This window comes from Falco peregrinus, chromosome 6, assembly GCF_023634155.1.
Source record: "Falco peregrinus isolate bFalPer1 chromosome 6, bFalPer1.pri, whole genome shotgun sequence".
In the NCBI taxonomy this organism is placed as follows: Eukaryota; Metazoa; Chordata; class Aves; order Falconiformes; family Falconidae; genus Falco; species Falco peregrinus.
Genome location: NC_073726.1, coordinates 76,348,885 through 76,365,266, shown reverse-complemented (window position 1 = coordinate 76,365,266; position 16,382 = coordinate 76,348,885). Strand labels below are relative to the sequence as shown.

Genomic DNA, 16,382 nt, shown 5'->3' with positions numbered 1-16,382 from the left:
TAATACCTCCAATTTTCACTTACACAAATTTAAGGCACATTCAGCTACAGCATAAAGCTATATTCATACAATCTCATGCCTTTTAATGGAGAAAAGGAAACTAGAGAACAGTATCACTTTATCTGAATTCCACTGCTAGGGCTGGGGTCATACTGTTTCCATGTGCAAACACCATGTGGTACATCCTGCACTCTGCTGACAAGGAGCAATCTAATACCAGGATTCTGAATCCTAAACAAACAATGCTGTAATCCACTGTCAGCTTCACAATAACTGCTGCACTCTGTCAAAACATACTTTTAAGGATAAACATGCTAAGAAAACCTGCAGAAAAAAATCAGATACTAACCCTGCCTGATTCTCATGCTTTCTCGTCCCTCAAATATTACGCTTGCAGAAATGGAAAAGCAAAAGGGGGTATGAGTTTCTACCTTTGCATCAGAACAAATACAATGCTGCATAAGCATTTTGAAGAATATTATTTAGAATAACAGTGTCAGAACAGATATCTGAGCAGCATGGTTTCAGGCTTGAAACCAAACCCCCGCTGATAGTACTTCAACTTCCAGAATGGACAGGAAAGCTTTAGAAAGCAGTATTTAAGACAACAATGAATGACATCGAGTGGAAGCAACTCTGTGTGGGTTAGTTCTCTGGTAAAGACAGATCAAGAATAAGACTTCCTTATAGGCATGCAGGAATTCTTCCTGGACCCCAGAAAGAATGTAGCATGAAATCTGCAGCACCAGAGTTTCCCACTCAGTGGGGCGAAAGGACAGAGGTAAATATTTGAGGACAGCCACCAATTGTCAGTGTGCCCAGACACCCAAGACAGATGCACCTGCAAACATCTCTCTTGCTTTTAGGCCTTCGGTCAGGCTGGGTAAGGATAAAGAACATTCCCAGCTCAAAGTCCTTCTCAGGAATTTTAGTACCTAATTCTTCCCTTTGGATTTGAATGCCAGACCATGGGATGAGGAGGATACTGTATGTATTTACCCCTGAAGTGGGAGAGCAAGTTCTAGACTTTTCTTTGTTTGAAGGGCCTAAAACCCCATCTTTTGCTTTCAGCTAATAAGTATTATGTTAGATGATGTCATAAAGCCAAAAAAACCCCAATGTACACAAGATTGCAGAAAAACCAAGGGGGATTTTAGCTCTACAGATCTGGTAATTAAAGGCATTCTTACGGTAGGAACAATTTTCAGTTCTTAATACTGCTTACAGAGTTTGGATTAAAAACTAAATCCTTCCACAGAAAAGCGTACACAGTCCTGGCAGCACAGATGAGAACTCAGGAAGCCCATACTGTAGGTTTACCAAAACACAAAAAGAAAAAAGTATGGATCAGAGTCTCCAGTACAGTACCACTAGGTGAATATCAGATTAACATTCAGAGGTTGAAACACAAAAGCCATCTCTCAAACACTCTGAAACACCAACAGTGACTATGAACAGGACCAGATATATGTTCTGGCATCAGTTACTCAATAACTGTCATGGAAAAAAACAACTATTTAGTATTCTGAAAGCATTAACCCAAGGGAAGAAAACAAGCCAATCCAGACATACCTTCACACTAAACAACGAATTGAAAATAGCTCACTGATAATATTTTAGCTTTTCAATATTTTAATATACCACAGGGACAGCAAATTCTGAAGAAAGCACTCTCCAGAGCAAAACAGCCTATCAGCTTCATTTTAGGACAAGTGCTATATCATCTAGCCCAGTCTCAGAAGTTCTCCATCCTGAACTGCTCTGCGATTCCTATTGCCTGTCAACATACGAGGGCAGGTTAATGCAAACATATGCATGTTAACTGGGAAGTTAAAACAGTGTTTAGCTTACCTGAAGCAACTTAAGTCATGGATCAAGTAAGACTGACTGTTAAATGAATCTGCGCCAGAAACTGTTCACTTCTGATTTCATTTCGGCACTCAAGGATCAGTCAGAACAGTTCAACCTTCCATCCTGTTATGCTAACATAACCATTAGGATGTCTTGCTTCTGCTGACACTTCTTCTAATGTTGCAAGACAAGAGGAAACAGAGTGCAGTACAATAACTGGTAGATAATGTTCAGGCTTCAGTCTTTTTTTGGTGGTTTTTTTTTGTTTTTTTTTTTTTTGTTTTTTTTTTGTTTAAAAACTTTCTTGCAGAGGTCAAGTTGCCCTTCAAGTACTTTATGAAAAAGGATTTCACCTTGAAGCTCAACCCGAGTTATCTAATCTATGGTTAGTTTTAGCCTTGACGTTGTCTCTGTCAGACAGAAGCGCCAAGGGTGCTGCCTTGGCCTCAACGCAGTGGTAGAAACCGCTCATTCTCTCAAATAGAAGTCTACCACAGAACAATGTTACTGCCACTCTCACTGAAGGACAACAGATTCCCCCCAAAGCTTTTGAAATATCCTAGTATGAAGAAATTTTTGTTAACATTAAGCTTATGAGATCTGCACAGAACTAACTTGGCTATGTCCCATGGCATTACTGCCAGCTCACTGCAAGAACATGTGGAAAGAGACTAAAATTGCACCAGTGAAGGTGTAGAATGAGCTTCAGGCTCTGAGATCCTTAAATTGACCCAGGGCAGTACCTGTGTAAACTACAGGAAATCTCTTGCAGAGGTCTATCAACAGTCTCAATATTTAGCCAGTACAGGCATTCAAAAGAACCCCAAACTCCACGCTCCAAATCCACTGCATGACTCCCAAGAAAACATAAAAATCACCTAACAGGTCATAATGATCAATTACACACATGTATTCGCTCACTGTAGCAAGAGAAAGCTGAAGAAAATGCAAAGCACTAAAACACAGTGTAAAGACTAATTAAAAATAGGAAACCTTAATTCAACTCAAATCTAGTTCAGCATAAGTCACTGCCAATGGAGCTTATCATCTAAAACTGTCACACAGGCAAACCTTCCTCTTGGTTAATAGAGGAACCAAGCCAAGTAGGCCAAATGTCGCATGCTAGCTAGCAGAGTGTGGGATACAGTATTGAGAGACAAAAATTTTGTTAAATAGTGAAGTGAACGTAATTAAAACCAAACAGAACTGCTAAGGGAACACTGCAGCGCTCAGATCCTCCCAGCTTACAACAAGGGAATTCAGCATCAGGAACCACTTGCCCAGGCTTATTGAGACACAGAGAGCTCAGCCTCCACTTCACCTCTGTGGTTTCACACAGAAGGGCAGAGGGCAGTTTTAGAAACGTTCTTTAGGAGCAACTATTGCTACTTTATTTAAAAAAAAAAAAAAATCAAACCATCTTGTACATGCCTACAAGCTTTCAAGTGAGTAGAAGCCACATCCATTTGACTAGTAAACACTTTATCTCATTATTCCTAAATTTCTGTGTAAACTTAGCAGGTCAAGCTGGTATACCTAGGAAAAGGTTATGCTATTGTAATGCATGCACAATACCTTTATACCCATTTCATGCCCCTGCAAAAGGGTCTACTGCAGCTCAAGAGCATATTTTACCAATGCTATGTATATCTCAGATCTGATATTAAAAAAAGTAACGGATTCAATTTAGAATCTATAATGGAACAGACTGTACATGTCACAGGAGAAAGAGATTCTAAACCACTTGTGATAGACTACGACACACAAGTCCCTTTAAAACCTCTGTTTTTCCGTAGCTGTAAAACACTTCCATAATACGTTACTGGTACTGAGATAGCAAAGATAAGTTGGCAATTTAAGTAATTCTGTAGGTACTTTTGACATCTCCTAGGAAAGTAAAGGCATTTGACATTCCACTGTAGAACTGCATTACCACCTATATTTTCTAGATAAAGTTCTCTCTTCAGTTCATCCATAAATTTTCAGCAACTAAACACAGGGTAAGATTTATATACCCATGATGGAATTGAAAATGGAAAGTTTGATGTTACTTGCAGAAATCCAGATTTTCTTCTATCTCAGACCACATGAGCTATGAGATGGAAGCCACTGCTATTTGCAGGTTGTTTTTCTAGGTGTTTCCCTGCATTCACATTTAAGTTTTGTATTTTGTAGACCTATGGTTTAGGGAAGAAAATATGAGGTTCTTTAGCTATGAAGACAGCAAAGATTCACTTCCTACCCCTTAAACCCCTGCCCACCTCCAAAAAGCCCCCAACCCTCTAAAGCAACTCTTTAAGGATATATTGAAGAGATTGAACTGGAGATTGTCAACTACACAATACACTGCTGATCTCCTTTTCCTTTGTTTTCTCCTAATAAAACCATTGTGTATTTTCCTCATGGTTAGTCATTCAGATAAAAAATAAACAAGAAAGGGCAATTTCTTTTCCTCACCGAATTCTGAAGTAGCTTTTAATATTAAGATGTGAAATAGTATTAAATCTTACCAAAAAGCTTTCATTATACATATTTAACAGAAGCTAGGTTAGCAGCAGTACTGTAAGTACTTTTGTTTGGTCATTTATCTCTTCAGAGAACTGCCTTAAGACATTTTGTTTGGAAGTTAGAGTACTAACTCCCCCGGGACCCCAGCATGCTAGTGTGGGAAAACAAAGCATTCCAACCAGCATCCAAAGAGCTCTGAAGACCAGGGACAGCATGGAAACTCAGAACAGGTATTAGGAAAAGCTTCTTTTCTGAGAGGGTAGGGCAGCCCTACAACAGCCTAGCCAGGCTGGTTGTGAAAACTTCCATGACCATAGATTTTCAAGACATGGCCAGACCAAATCCACAGCTGTGTTGGTGATTGTTCTGCTTAAACAGGAAGCTGGACTACATGAGCTCCTCCTAAGGATACTTCTAGCCAATACTTTTATGATTATGTGAAAAAGGTGAGAAAAGTATGTGCAGGGGAGAGGGAATTACATAGCTTGCATGGTCTGAATAGCAGGCAAAAAATTATGACTCTCTGACAAGGACTCCCATTCTATTGTTTTTCAGAATCAATAAATAAATTATGCAACCCAACAAGTCTGCAAAAGCACTTTCGTCACGTTTTGGTTTGAGTGTGTACTACCATTTCTTTGTACCTCCACCTTGCACTGTCTACACAGACAAAATCAGGAGCTGAGCTAAAGCACATACAAGCATATTGACCAGCAAATCATAGCGATGAATGCATCGCTAACATATGGCATAGCAGAAAGTACCCTACACATGCTTCAGACACGGACTGCCAGAGTGCTTTTAGCAACGGAGTAGCATGAGCAGTGCTTCACCCTTAATGGCTCACATACTGATATCAAGAAAATCAGACAGGTTTACTTGAGAAAGTGAGTAGAGAACTAAGCCAACACGACAAGTTAACAAGAAATATATATTAATATATTCTTGCATTCACATAATGGCTCTTGCATTCATTCGTGTGCTGTGACTTCTATTTCAAAGAAAGGGATGGAGAGTGCAGTTGGTGTGGGAGGGAGGAAACGCACAGCCACATGTGCTGCAGTGTTTACAGCTGGCTGAGAAACAGGCCACTGCCACACCACTGCCCACCTCCAAACTGACCAAGTCCCGTTTTTCGAAGACATCCGATGTGGAAAAACACCACATTACCATCACTGGTTACGCTGAAATGCCAAGGCCATATTAATTGCTACATTACATTTCTTGAATAAAGCCTTTGTTTCTGTGTTTAAAAGTCTAGCAAGCGTCTTCCGTCTATTTTACTCGAAAATACTTAAAAATGGTTAATAAGCTACATCCTTACAGGAGCCTCAGTAGAACAACCCATTTCAGCTTCCTGACTATGCATCCACTTCAGATGCAAGTCTTCTCAGGTCTGTATACTTATTTGACCAGAACCAATCAAACCTGTTTGTTTGTGTTGCAGGGAAGGCACTAACAGCACTTTCCCTTCAAGTACTATTACAGCTACCTGACCCTGCCAGAGCCTCTCAAAAATCAAGTACGTTTCTGAAGTCTTACATTTCTAAACCAAATTAAAAACCATACGGAAGAGCATTATTTTCAAAGAAAAACACACCAAAGCTATTCACAAATGAACACTGCTGTACAGTCACTGCTCCCCATTTACTGAAACCCTGTTTGAGCAGAGCCATGAGTTATCTGTCTTCCTGTCTGGGTAGACAGGGTTCTAAAAGCATTTAAATAACATTAATAACTTTTTCCAGCATGGGGAAGAAGAGTGGGCATACACTTGGTAGCTTTCACATACTCTTTTTACCTTTTATATGAAAAAGGTTGCCAACAAAACTAAGTATCTATTGTTCAAGTATGTTACTGAATAAGGGATCTGTTTCAACTAATAACAGCAAACTACTCGCAATATATTTTACAATACTAAATTAGTGAAACTGTGTTGGAGTTTGTACTTTGCCAGTAAGGTTCTTGGACAAGAGAACACACATTGCCAATCTTTACTGTATAATCTACAAAGACCATCACAGTCTGCAAGATCACATTTTCCGCTCAAACACAGGGAGCCTCAAGCCTGAAGAGGCTCAAACGTGCTTCACTTGGTACAGGAAATTTAAGCATACACAATATCTGCCTTGAAAGCAAGGATCTGACTACAAGCATCTTTAAAAATATGACCTTTCTCCAGATCAGAAGTGAAATAAAGTTATAAAGCTCCTGAACTATGTTCTAACATCAGATCATGTATTTATGCTAAAACTACATAGTTTCACTTAGTGAAATACCTTAAATGCACAAGTGCATATACCAGTTCCTTGCCAACAGCCTGGTGTAAGAGAACTTTAACCAAAAAAGTGAGATTAGGATCTCCCACACCCTAAGAAACTGTGCTAATCATCAGGCTACAGGATTTTGAGGAAAACCATTCCAGACACTCTCCCACTTTACATGTGCAACTAAGGTGCTCCCTGCAACAGGGACTTGAACCCTGGGAACCTCCCGGAGATGTGGCCATCAAGAGAGAGAAAGCAGCAAACTGCCTCGATGTACCCAACTGAAGAGAAACAGCTTAGAAATCCTGTAGTCTGGTTGTGGTAGAAATGTCAATTCAAATGCCCTCCGGCAAGGGAGAGGCTTGAAACATCTTTAGAAGTGTGCTCACTGCTGATCTATTAAAAAATATAAACACAATGAATTCTGGCAGCCAAACACTTTGCTTCCTTTCCTTCCTAATAATTCAAATTGATAGGAAAGGTAAACACACCTTAATTTTTAATTTTCTGTTTTGAAAAGGACTTTGCTGGTGAACTGAAGACCACCACTCTGAAAATTGTAATTCCTCACCCAGCACAAAGAGATATATAGAACCACAGATTATTTGTTTTTAAAGGCAACCCGGATTCTTAACCTTTTGATTTTTTTTAAAAGCACACAGGCCTTCAGCCTCTTCTTTTTGTGAAGAAACAAAGCCTTGCCATATGGAATTCAAAGGGATGCTTTGTTCAAAATGTAATAATCCTGTAACAGGTGACAGGTGTCAGACTTGGCCAGCTCTGTGACAAGCTGCGTGGTTCTACAGCTTGCTGAAGAAGCTTCAAGGCTTCAATTAGAAGTCTCCTCAAACCTAGGAAAGGTTATACAAAAGAAATCTGAAATTACTTTTAAAGCTACAAAGCTAGACTTAAAAGTGTGAAGTAAGACAGGCATCCACATTTATCTTCCTATTTAGTGACAAATTATCTGAATATGAACTTGAAGGTATTTCTAAGTAAGATTTTTGCAGATTTGACAAACGAGATTGACACAATTTAGCTATTTTTTTCTTCCTCGCTTCAAGATATCAATTAAAGCGTGTTTCCTTAACAAATGAAATTTGAAAGGTAAACTTCTATTTCTTTAAAGTCTAGACATTCTCATTTTAAAACACTGTGCAGCTATCCTTTGTGGGAAGCAGTCTACAGAATTGTCAAACCTTCATGGAAAAAAGTGAAAAAAATATTTTGTCAGGATGACATGTCTCCAAAAAGCACAGTTTCTTTCCTGCCAGAGAGAGGTGACTCACATGCATTGCAATTACTGCAGAAATCAATACTGTCTTTGCAGTTGCAGGGTGCAAAACCTACATTTTTATGTAGTACTATGCAAACATCAAGTGAAAAAACTTGGAACTGTTAGAAGTTGGGTCATATGTACATATTTTTCCTCCCAGGTGTTTAATGATACACAGTCATTAAAAAGTTATCAGGTGAGGGCTTCTATACCTTGCTACTACAAAGATTAGAATATTACTAGTTTCCCTAGTGATCAATAAATCAATCAAAAATAAACTATCACCTCAGTCAGGTTAACTTTTAAATTTCAAGTTAGCGTAATCCCATTCTTTTTACTGCTCTACAGAAAAAGCCAACCCCACAAGCACAGCAGTAAGAGGATGCAAACCTTGCCAAAGCTCAATAAATTCGGGGGGGGTGGGGGGGGTGGGGGGGGGGGGGGGGGGTGGGGGGTGGGGAAGAGTATGAAATGGTTTGCCTGCAACACCCAGGGCTTGAATGTGGTGACCTAGGTCTCAAGTAGGAAAAAAAAAAAAAAAAAAAATCAAACATTTTTGAAGCAGAAAAGCTAGGCTCTCCTGTCTCTTCATGTAAGTGGCATTTCCACATACCACGCTCCCTGTCATTTATTAGCAATACTTCTGTCCTTGTTTTCAGACATACTGTCTCCACTTACATTCCATTTTCAGTATGCCCTCAGCTGGCAAGAAAACTAGGAATCCCAATTCTAAAAAACCACCGGCAGAATTTTTGTATTTTTTAAACATAAGACCAGTACTTTTCCCCAGAAACCTAGTCATAGTATTCAACTTTAAATGCATTCCAGAGGCTTGAAGTAACAGTGCTGCAAATGTAAACAAACTATTTAGATCTGGATATAACATCTGAGTTTTATGTAAGGACATGAGATTCACATAGGACAGTAAGAAAGGGAAGGAAAAGAAGCCTTAAATGAGAAAGCAAGAAGGTACATGTAATAAAAAGGTGAACAAGTGAGGAAAAGGAAAGAAACAGGTGCACACATCATGGTGTCTTCAACTTCAGCTATGCTATCCTACCAGTCTGAATAGGTGCAAAGTCATTAAAGAGCTGCAACAGAGATAGCAAGGGAACAAGAGGTACATTGTGCAGTGTTCAACTCTGGAGTGGGGAATAAAGAAACAGAAGAGATGAAAAGTATTTCTCAATCCAAAGAATGCAGCAAAACTCAAGGATCCCAGCAATAACACTGTCAAAGCAATTTTTTTTTCTGTACTGACTCAAGCCAAAGACAGGATGAGAAAGGTGTATACACAGTAAGTTGAAATGTGCAAGAGAAGCAATGAAAATGTGAGAGGCAGCACGTTTCCTTTGAGATTATTGCTCATCTCAACCAGAACTTCCCAGCATGTCAAAGGAAAAACTGCCTGAACGAGACATCTTTTTAGAGAGCATCCAGGAACTCGTCCCATCCCTTAATTTCTTTCAGTAGATACCAGCAGCAAAGATGAAGGATGAAAATCACGAGATCCTCAAATGAGGTATTTTCTGAACCATGACCTGGGACATTCAGATGAAAAAAATTCCACCCTGCTTACATAACAGAAATATGGTTCTGGAAGGGAGTACACTCAGGCTTTTCCGTCCAGCCAGTAGCAGAAGTATTCCTCCAGCTCAGGAAGATCAAAGACACCTACTTCACAAAAAAAAAAAAAAACAGGCCACACCACACTCCAACAGTTACTCACAGCTGGAGGATACAAATTAAGTTTCAATGCTCAGAACACCAACAGTCTGGTTTTGTTGCCTACAAAGCTTCCCAGAAGATGTTAATATCACTACTAAAAAAAAAAAAGCATGTGCTACTAGTGAAAGCCTCTGAAGTGTCTCAAAACAAAGGTCTTGTCAATTGTATTTAAAACTTTGTGCAAGTTAAATCAATTTAGAGAGCCATTAGACCTACGCTGAACTTTCATCTAAGTCCATAATTCTCAAGCAGGTCTATTTTTGTCCATTTTTCCTACTTAAAACTTTAAGTTGTGGAAGACAATAGTTTCTCAAAGTCACTCCTCTGTTTTGAAATCAAGTAGAGACATGACTGAAATTCTAATTTATGAATTGAAAGTTTTATGAAGAAGTATAAGGGTCCTGGACCACCTCCTGCTCACAAAAAACTTGCTTGTCCTGAACTACTACTTTTCAAAGCTATAGAGACAATTCCAGAGAATCTATAACACCTGAAGATCATAAGAACAGGCATACTAGACCAAGACCAAATGTCCACCCAGCCCTGTAAATCTGTGTCCAGCAGGGATTCATCACTAAGCAGGTCACTGATACTGACTTTACATGGTAGGTCTTTGAAGCCCCCAAGAGAAAACTCCATCACCCTTGAGGGTGACTAAGAGTTTTCACCATCTGGTCACACAAACCACATTTATTCTGACCAGCAGCAGCTTACCTCTACTAGTAAACAGTTCAAAGGCAATTACACCTGTGACTATGACATTCAAAAGGAAACAAAAGGCTCAGCACAAGAGCGAGCTTTTCTACATGACTTGTGTGAAAGAAACAGCAGAAGTGAGAAGGGTAGTGCCTCTGTGGGGGAACACAGAGCAGGACCTGAAACCTTAAGTGATGCTGTTGTGGAAAAGATTGAGACCTTGCCTCAGTAAGCTAGAAGAAATAAAATGTTGGACATTAAAATTCCTAAGCCCGTCAAAATAAAAGGAACAAGGAGTCACACCAAGTATCTAGGGAAGAACAAAACGGCTGGCAAGAATACTTTATAGTTCTCTTGAAAGCCCTGTTAGCTTGTAACTGGTCCCAATTTGAGTACTCACAGGTGCGACTTGTATTTAATAGCCTCAACAGGACTTCTCTTCTACTCTTCAGTCTCCACAGCTTCATGGCAAGAAGTTCCACAGATCTAACTCTTGTGTTATGAAGACTTTCTGTTTGTTCTGAACTAGGTTCCTAGTAGCTTCATTTGATGTCCACTGGTTCTTGCGCCGCTAGAGTCAATAAAGTAAGTCCTGTTGGCCTTCATCTCATTCATAGTTTTGTAGGCTTCCCTCCTACGTTAAGCTGGTTTTCTTTTGGACTGAATTGCTCACATCTCTCATCATCCTTACTACCCTCCTCTAAACATTTTTCAGTTCTACTGCTTTCTCCCATGAGGGAACCACAGAAATACATACAAGTATGATGTTGGGTTTCCTCATACTTTTGTTTACTGATTGACACTGAATAAAAGCAGATCCCCCCCCCCCCCCCCAAGTACAAGAATCTATTATGACTCCATTTTTTCAGCTGGGAAGAAATTCTCTAATAAGCCACATACCACAAAAGTCACAAGCCCCAAAACTGACAGCAAAGTATAGTCACATAAATTAGTGATGCTTATAAAGAAAAAAAAAAATAATTGGTTTATTCAAAATTGAAGGCAAATAAGTAAATCTCCCCATCTGAAGATGGGTAAGCATCATCTTCATGAATTATTAGCAGGTGCATACCTCCTTTTCTCATACAATAAAATCAAAGAGCATAACTCACACAGCTCATTTCAAAGTGACAAATAAAGGACTGACACTAGTCACCTAGCAACTAGCCACCGACTTGCTCCACCAAAAGGAACTTAAATATAGTCGAAACAAATATTTTAACTTTGCAGAAGAAAACCTGATTCAATATCACCACATTCTCAGTTTCCTGGCGTTACAGGTTAATATACATACATATATACATATATGTATAATTGTGTGTGTATGTGCATGCTCTGGCTAAATGTCACCTGGGAAAAAATAAGAGACCAGGACTATCTTCATTGCTGGTACTACTCCACCATACAGAATTCATCATGTTGTTTAGCAAGAATATATTGTCAGTTGCAGGCAGCAGTTAACACTCAGGAAGTGTCTGCTTTAGAAATAATCAACCGATTTATATTAAAGATACATAGCATGCCTAGAACTTGAAAGTACTTCAATGAATAACCAAAAAGACCTCCCAAATACAACTTACGACAGCGTCAGTCTCTAAAGCTAGACTCCAAGACAACACAGCATTTTTAATATTGTACATATGTATGTAGGAATACACATGTAATCTTCAGCAAACCTCCTATATAATATACAGAGTGCATTTTATACATGTATCTATATTTCTATGAGTTAACATTCTACATGATATTAAGGACAATGAAAGTAAATACTTTCAGTCATGCAATATTACTCCCTATCCTTACAGGGCTGGAAGAACCACCAATGATTGTGTGCTTCAGCCTTTCCTGTAATAAGAAAAAGGTGCTATACATTTGTTTGCCTCTGCCTCTGATACACAAAACTTAAAACATGACAATGACAAGCTATCATTTTGGCAAATGACTGACATTTTATTCTATTCAGTTATATTGGTCCCTCACCTGCTTCAATTATCAAGAGAATACTACTACAAAATATTGTATTTGCCTTTGCAATATAAGGAGCTGTAGAATGGTATTCTGTACATAGAGACGCAGAAGGACATGTGATCAGTATAGAAGTGTACCACTTAAAAGCTGACATATGTACCAAAGAAATTAGCTTTAAGCAAAGCCTGTTAATGGTGACAAGGCAGAGAAAAACTGCCTTCTGCTCAGACTCCACAACACATGAGCAGAGAGAATTTCCCCCACTTGCTTCACCAACTTAATTTACATCATAAAACAGAGGACTCAAGTCTAAGCAGTAATATGAAAAGTAATACCAATGTATAATCTGACAGTATATATTTTTATAGCATTGAATTCTAATTCCAATTTTTCATAGAGTAGAAATATCAATCCATTTTCAGGAAAAACAAGACCTGCTATCCAGACATCTCTTCTGGATTTTCGGCAATGGCTGACTTGCTGAGCTAAGGACATGTCTTCATATCCAGCATTGTGTTTTAAGCTTACACTCACATTAAGAATGTGAAACAGTCGCACTGCAGGGTTGTTGGGGGTGGTTTACATAGTCACAGTACTTCTGCCAAACTTGTATTGGAAGATAAAGCTCCAGAAAATGCTGCCCTCCCCAAATGACAAACTCTGCCAAACCAAAAGGGGATTGGAGCCCCTGCTCCAAGTGCATCTACGGCACAACCCAAGAGGCAGCTGCAGCCTGCAGTCCCCCAAACCCATGTGCAGCCACAGCTGACCTACAAGCCACCAGCTGCTGCTGCCCCGAGAAGCCCTGACAACTGGAGGAGCCAGGGACACGAGTCTCCTCTCATTCAGGGCACACTCCCCAGAATCACACTACCCTTGGGTCTCCCTCTTACACAGCTGGAAGAGGCATAGACATGGAGATCACATCATCACCGGGAAGAAACTCGGCAGGACCATCACAGGCCTGCTCTGGAACACAACTGTTTTGAGAAAAGATGTTGGACAGAGCAGGGAACCTGGGATCTTTTTCAGATTTCTAACCCTAGGAACAAAGGGAGAGTGATGAATATATATTTAGGAAGTCCTTTAAGCTTTAGGGTTCTTTGTGTGCTTTATGTGCAAATACTTCCAGAAGGGAGAAAAAAACCCCTCTTATTTGAAGTTTCTTGGTCATAATTTCTTACCTGCAGATGAAGCCAGACAGAGATGCCTGCTTATGCAGTGGGCTTAGAGCAATCTTCTACTCCAGGCATAGGTGTCAGCTCGGCAGACAAGGTCAGTTGCTAGAAGAAAAAATTAAAACATTGTTATATACTAGTAAACCTACCTTCTTGAGGGTAAAGTCCTATTCCCCTTCTTCCCTTTCATGCTTCGGAAGAAAAAAAGAAACCAAAAGTGTTCACCTAGCACCTATAGATATGGATATTTAACAGCCTGCTACACACAAGTAGTATTTTATTTTTTAAAAGTTAGTTCAAAAGAAATGTGGAATATTGCATTTAATCTGCTACCTCTTATACCTGGTGTGACATTTTCCTGCTATAAATAACTGAGTGTGGTAAATCACATTTCAACAGCTTTCTGGAAAGGTGTTAGAAAAAACCTAAGCACTATAATAGGTAGTCACAAGCATCTACCACTGCTAAATTGTAAATATAGGAGATTATTTCACTATCTTCTTTCTCAATTTTCTTTTTAAGGGAAATAATCCTCAATCTGGAGGTGTTCCAAATGTAAAAACCCTCCAAGTGCTCTCAAACTGTGTACCCTGACTCCCTTGCAGTAGTGAATCATGGCCAACGCATGCATAAGAAGTCAAACAAACTAGGCAAAGAGTAACAAACCGCAAACTGCTGATTAAGACTAATATTAATCAGCTTGGAAGGGATGCTTACTACAGTGATGACAGACCTAGAAACATTGCCTAATACTATGTCATAGCCAAGAAGAACATGTGAGAATTGGTTATTTTTAAACCTTCACCACCAAAGACTTTCTGAAAAATATTTTAAAAGGAACACACCTACTATGTGTAACACTAAATGGGAACTTTACAATTTAACAGAAGCATAGAAGAATAGATTTAAATCAGGAAAGCCTTCCTCTAGTCTTTTAGTGTCTCCCCAACTCAATAAGCACCAACTCCAGCATATGCATGTCATGAGGGTCCAGAAAACAACAAAAACCTCTTAATGATCTGGGAAGAAAGGACTTGTCTGTTGCAAAATACTAGACCACACACACTATATGCCAAAGCCCTACAGGAGTAACTACTACTTTCATTATGGTCAAACCCTTCAAAACAGGACATTCGGGAGCTCCAGAGATCTCTGGCATATATCAAATAATTTTCACCACCACTGGCTGAGCACATAGCTTTTGTTCACAAACCAATATTCATTAAATTCCTGAGTTGTCAGAATACATTTTTGTGAAGTGATGTTTTGGGCTTTCCACTCTGTGGACCCACTAACAGTTACCAAATGGTTCACATGAGCCTTTTACTTCAGCTCTGAAATGACCACAGCCAGTTTTTGGTAAATTCATGCCTCTCAGCTGAGAGGCTGTAATTTCATACAAGGGAGAAGTGCTTATTAAACATCCTTCATGTATTTGCTTGTAGTTACATTACAGAACATTGTTTTAGATACTCTGGTTTTTCACCACGTAGTCATAACTAGAGTCAAACAGTTGTAGGTAATGCTGAACTTTCATTTAACCCACCACATCAGGTTAAGTCACCAGTGTTTGAACTCCAGTTACTTATTAATCCCCATATTCACACATTAGATTAGGAAAAATAAATCTGGTTGTAGAATACAAATGGTGACTCAATTAATCCAGGGTCATACAGGCTTGAATTTTGAATTTTTGGGGTGAGACAGCATCTCACCCCAAACTATGAGGGCTCTGCTTCAAGATGCTAAAGTTGCCTTCATCTCTTGCAAACTGATCAACTGCCAAGATACAAATAGTAAACATTTCTGTTACTGTTCCTTGTTAACTACTCCAGAATACTTTACGTAACAGGCAAAGAACAGTGGTTTTTTAACCTGAGAATGGAGTAGTGTGATGCTGTTCCAGCAGTAGGGACCTACACTTCCACTCAAACAGAGCTGCATTATCTTTGGCTCTATTAAAGCACTAAAGCTCTTCTCAGACCACTCTGCAAACTGAGTGGGGGAGTAAGGATAAGAGCCACATTCTGTCCTTAGGGACCCCTATTAAATCAGATTCTTAACATCAGCCACTTCCTCTTTGTTTTCCTCAAGCCATATGGCTTCCTGACAAAATCTGTACAAACAATAAATCCATTAATCAAGCCACTGCTGAAGGAAAAGGCTTTTTTTACTTCCCTTCATCAATCCAGACATTAATGGAGATTTTTACGTATTTTGTTTTATGGAAGTCCCAAGGAAAATACTAAAGTCTTTGTCCTCACACTGCAGCTTTGTAGACTGAAGCCCCAATGCAGTGTGTACTTGTAGGAGATCCTGAGATCTTAAAATGCAAAAAGCTACAGGAGTAGAGAGAAGTCAGTCAAGCCAACAAAAAAGGTATCCAGCCTTATTGAATCTATTAGTAGGGATACAGCATAAAAAGCTACCTAGGCTCCGTAGCATACTATGACAATAAGTAAAATAACAAAATCTATTTTTTTAAAAAAAATTAACAGCAGTAGGTAGAACAATAGAGGCACTAAAAGTCATTTCTATTCCTACAAGGCTCTGAGGAGATGCACACATGCAAATGGCAGAAGGAGGCTGCAAGCAGCTGGAAGGAAGAGCTGCTTTTAAGAGATGCCACAATAAAGGACTTCCCCAGAGGCCAGATTTCTTAGGAAGATGAACCAAGATGAGGTTCATCTTGTGTGGAACATCATTCCAAGATGATGTTCCACACAACACACTGCATTAATCTGTCTGGCATCTCCAAACAGGTGACCATGTTATTCTTGGATAATGAGGAAATAAATACTGCACATGCAAGGAACTCTATGGTAGGGAGGAAGCACAAAAATAATAAAATTTCCATCTCTTGTAGGTGGGAAACTCCTTTTTTTGTGGGTGGGAAGGTCCCACTCTCCT

General features: G+C 39.3%; 1 protein-coding gene across 2 annotated transcripts in view; it reads right to left on the bottom strand.

Moving 5' to 3' along the window:
* The window catches only part of RASSF8 (Ras association domain family member 8), an 89,523-nt gene that overhangs the window by 34,907 nt on the left and 38,234 nt on the right, over positions 1 to 16,382 (bottom strand). For both annotated transcript variants that reach the window (XM_055808377.1, XM_055808376.1), the window contains one exon: positions 13,479 to 13,577. The gene's annotated coding sequence lies outside the window, so the exon portion shown is untranslated. The remainder of the gene's footprint in view (positions 1 to 13,478; positions 13,578 to 16,382) is intronic.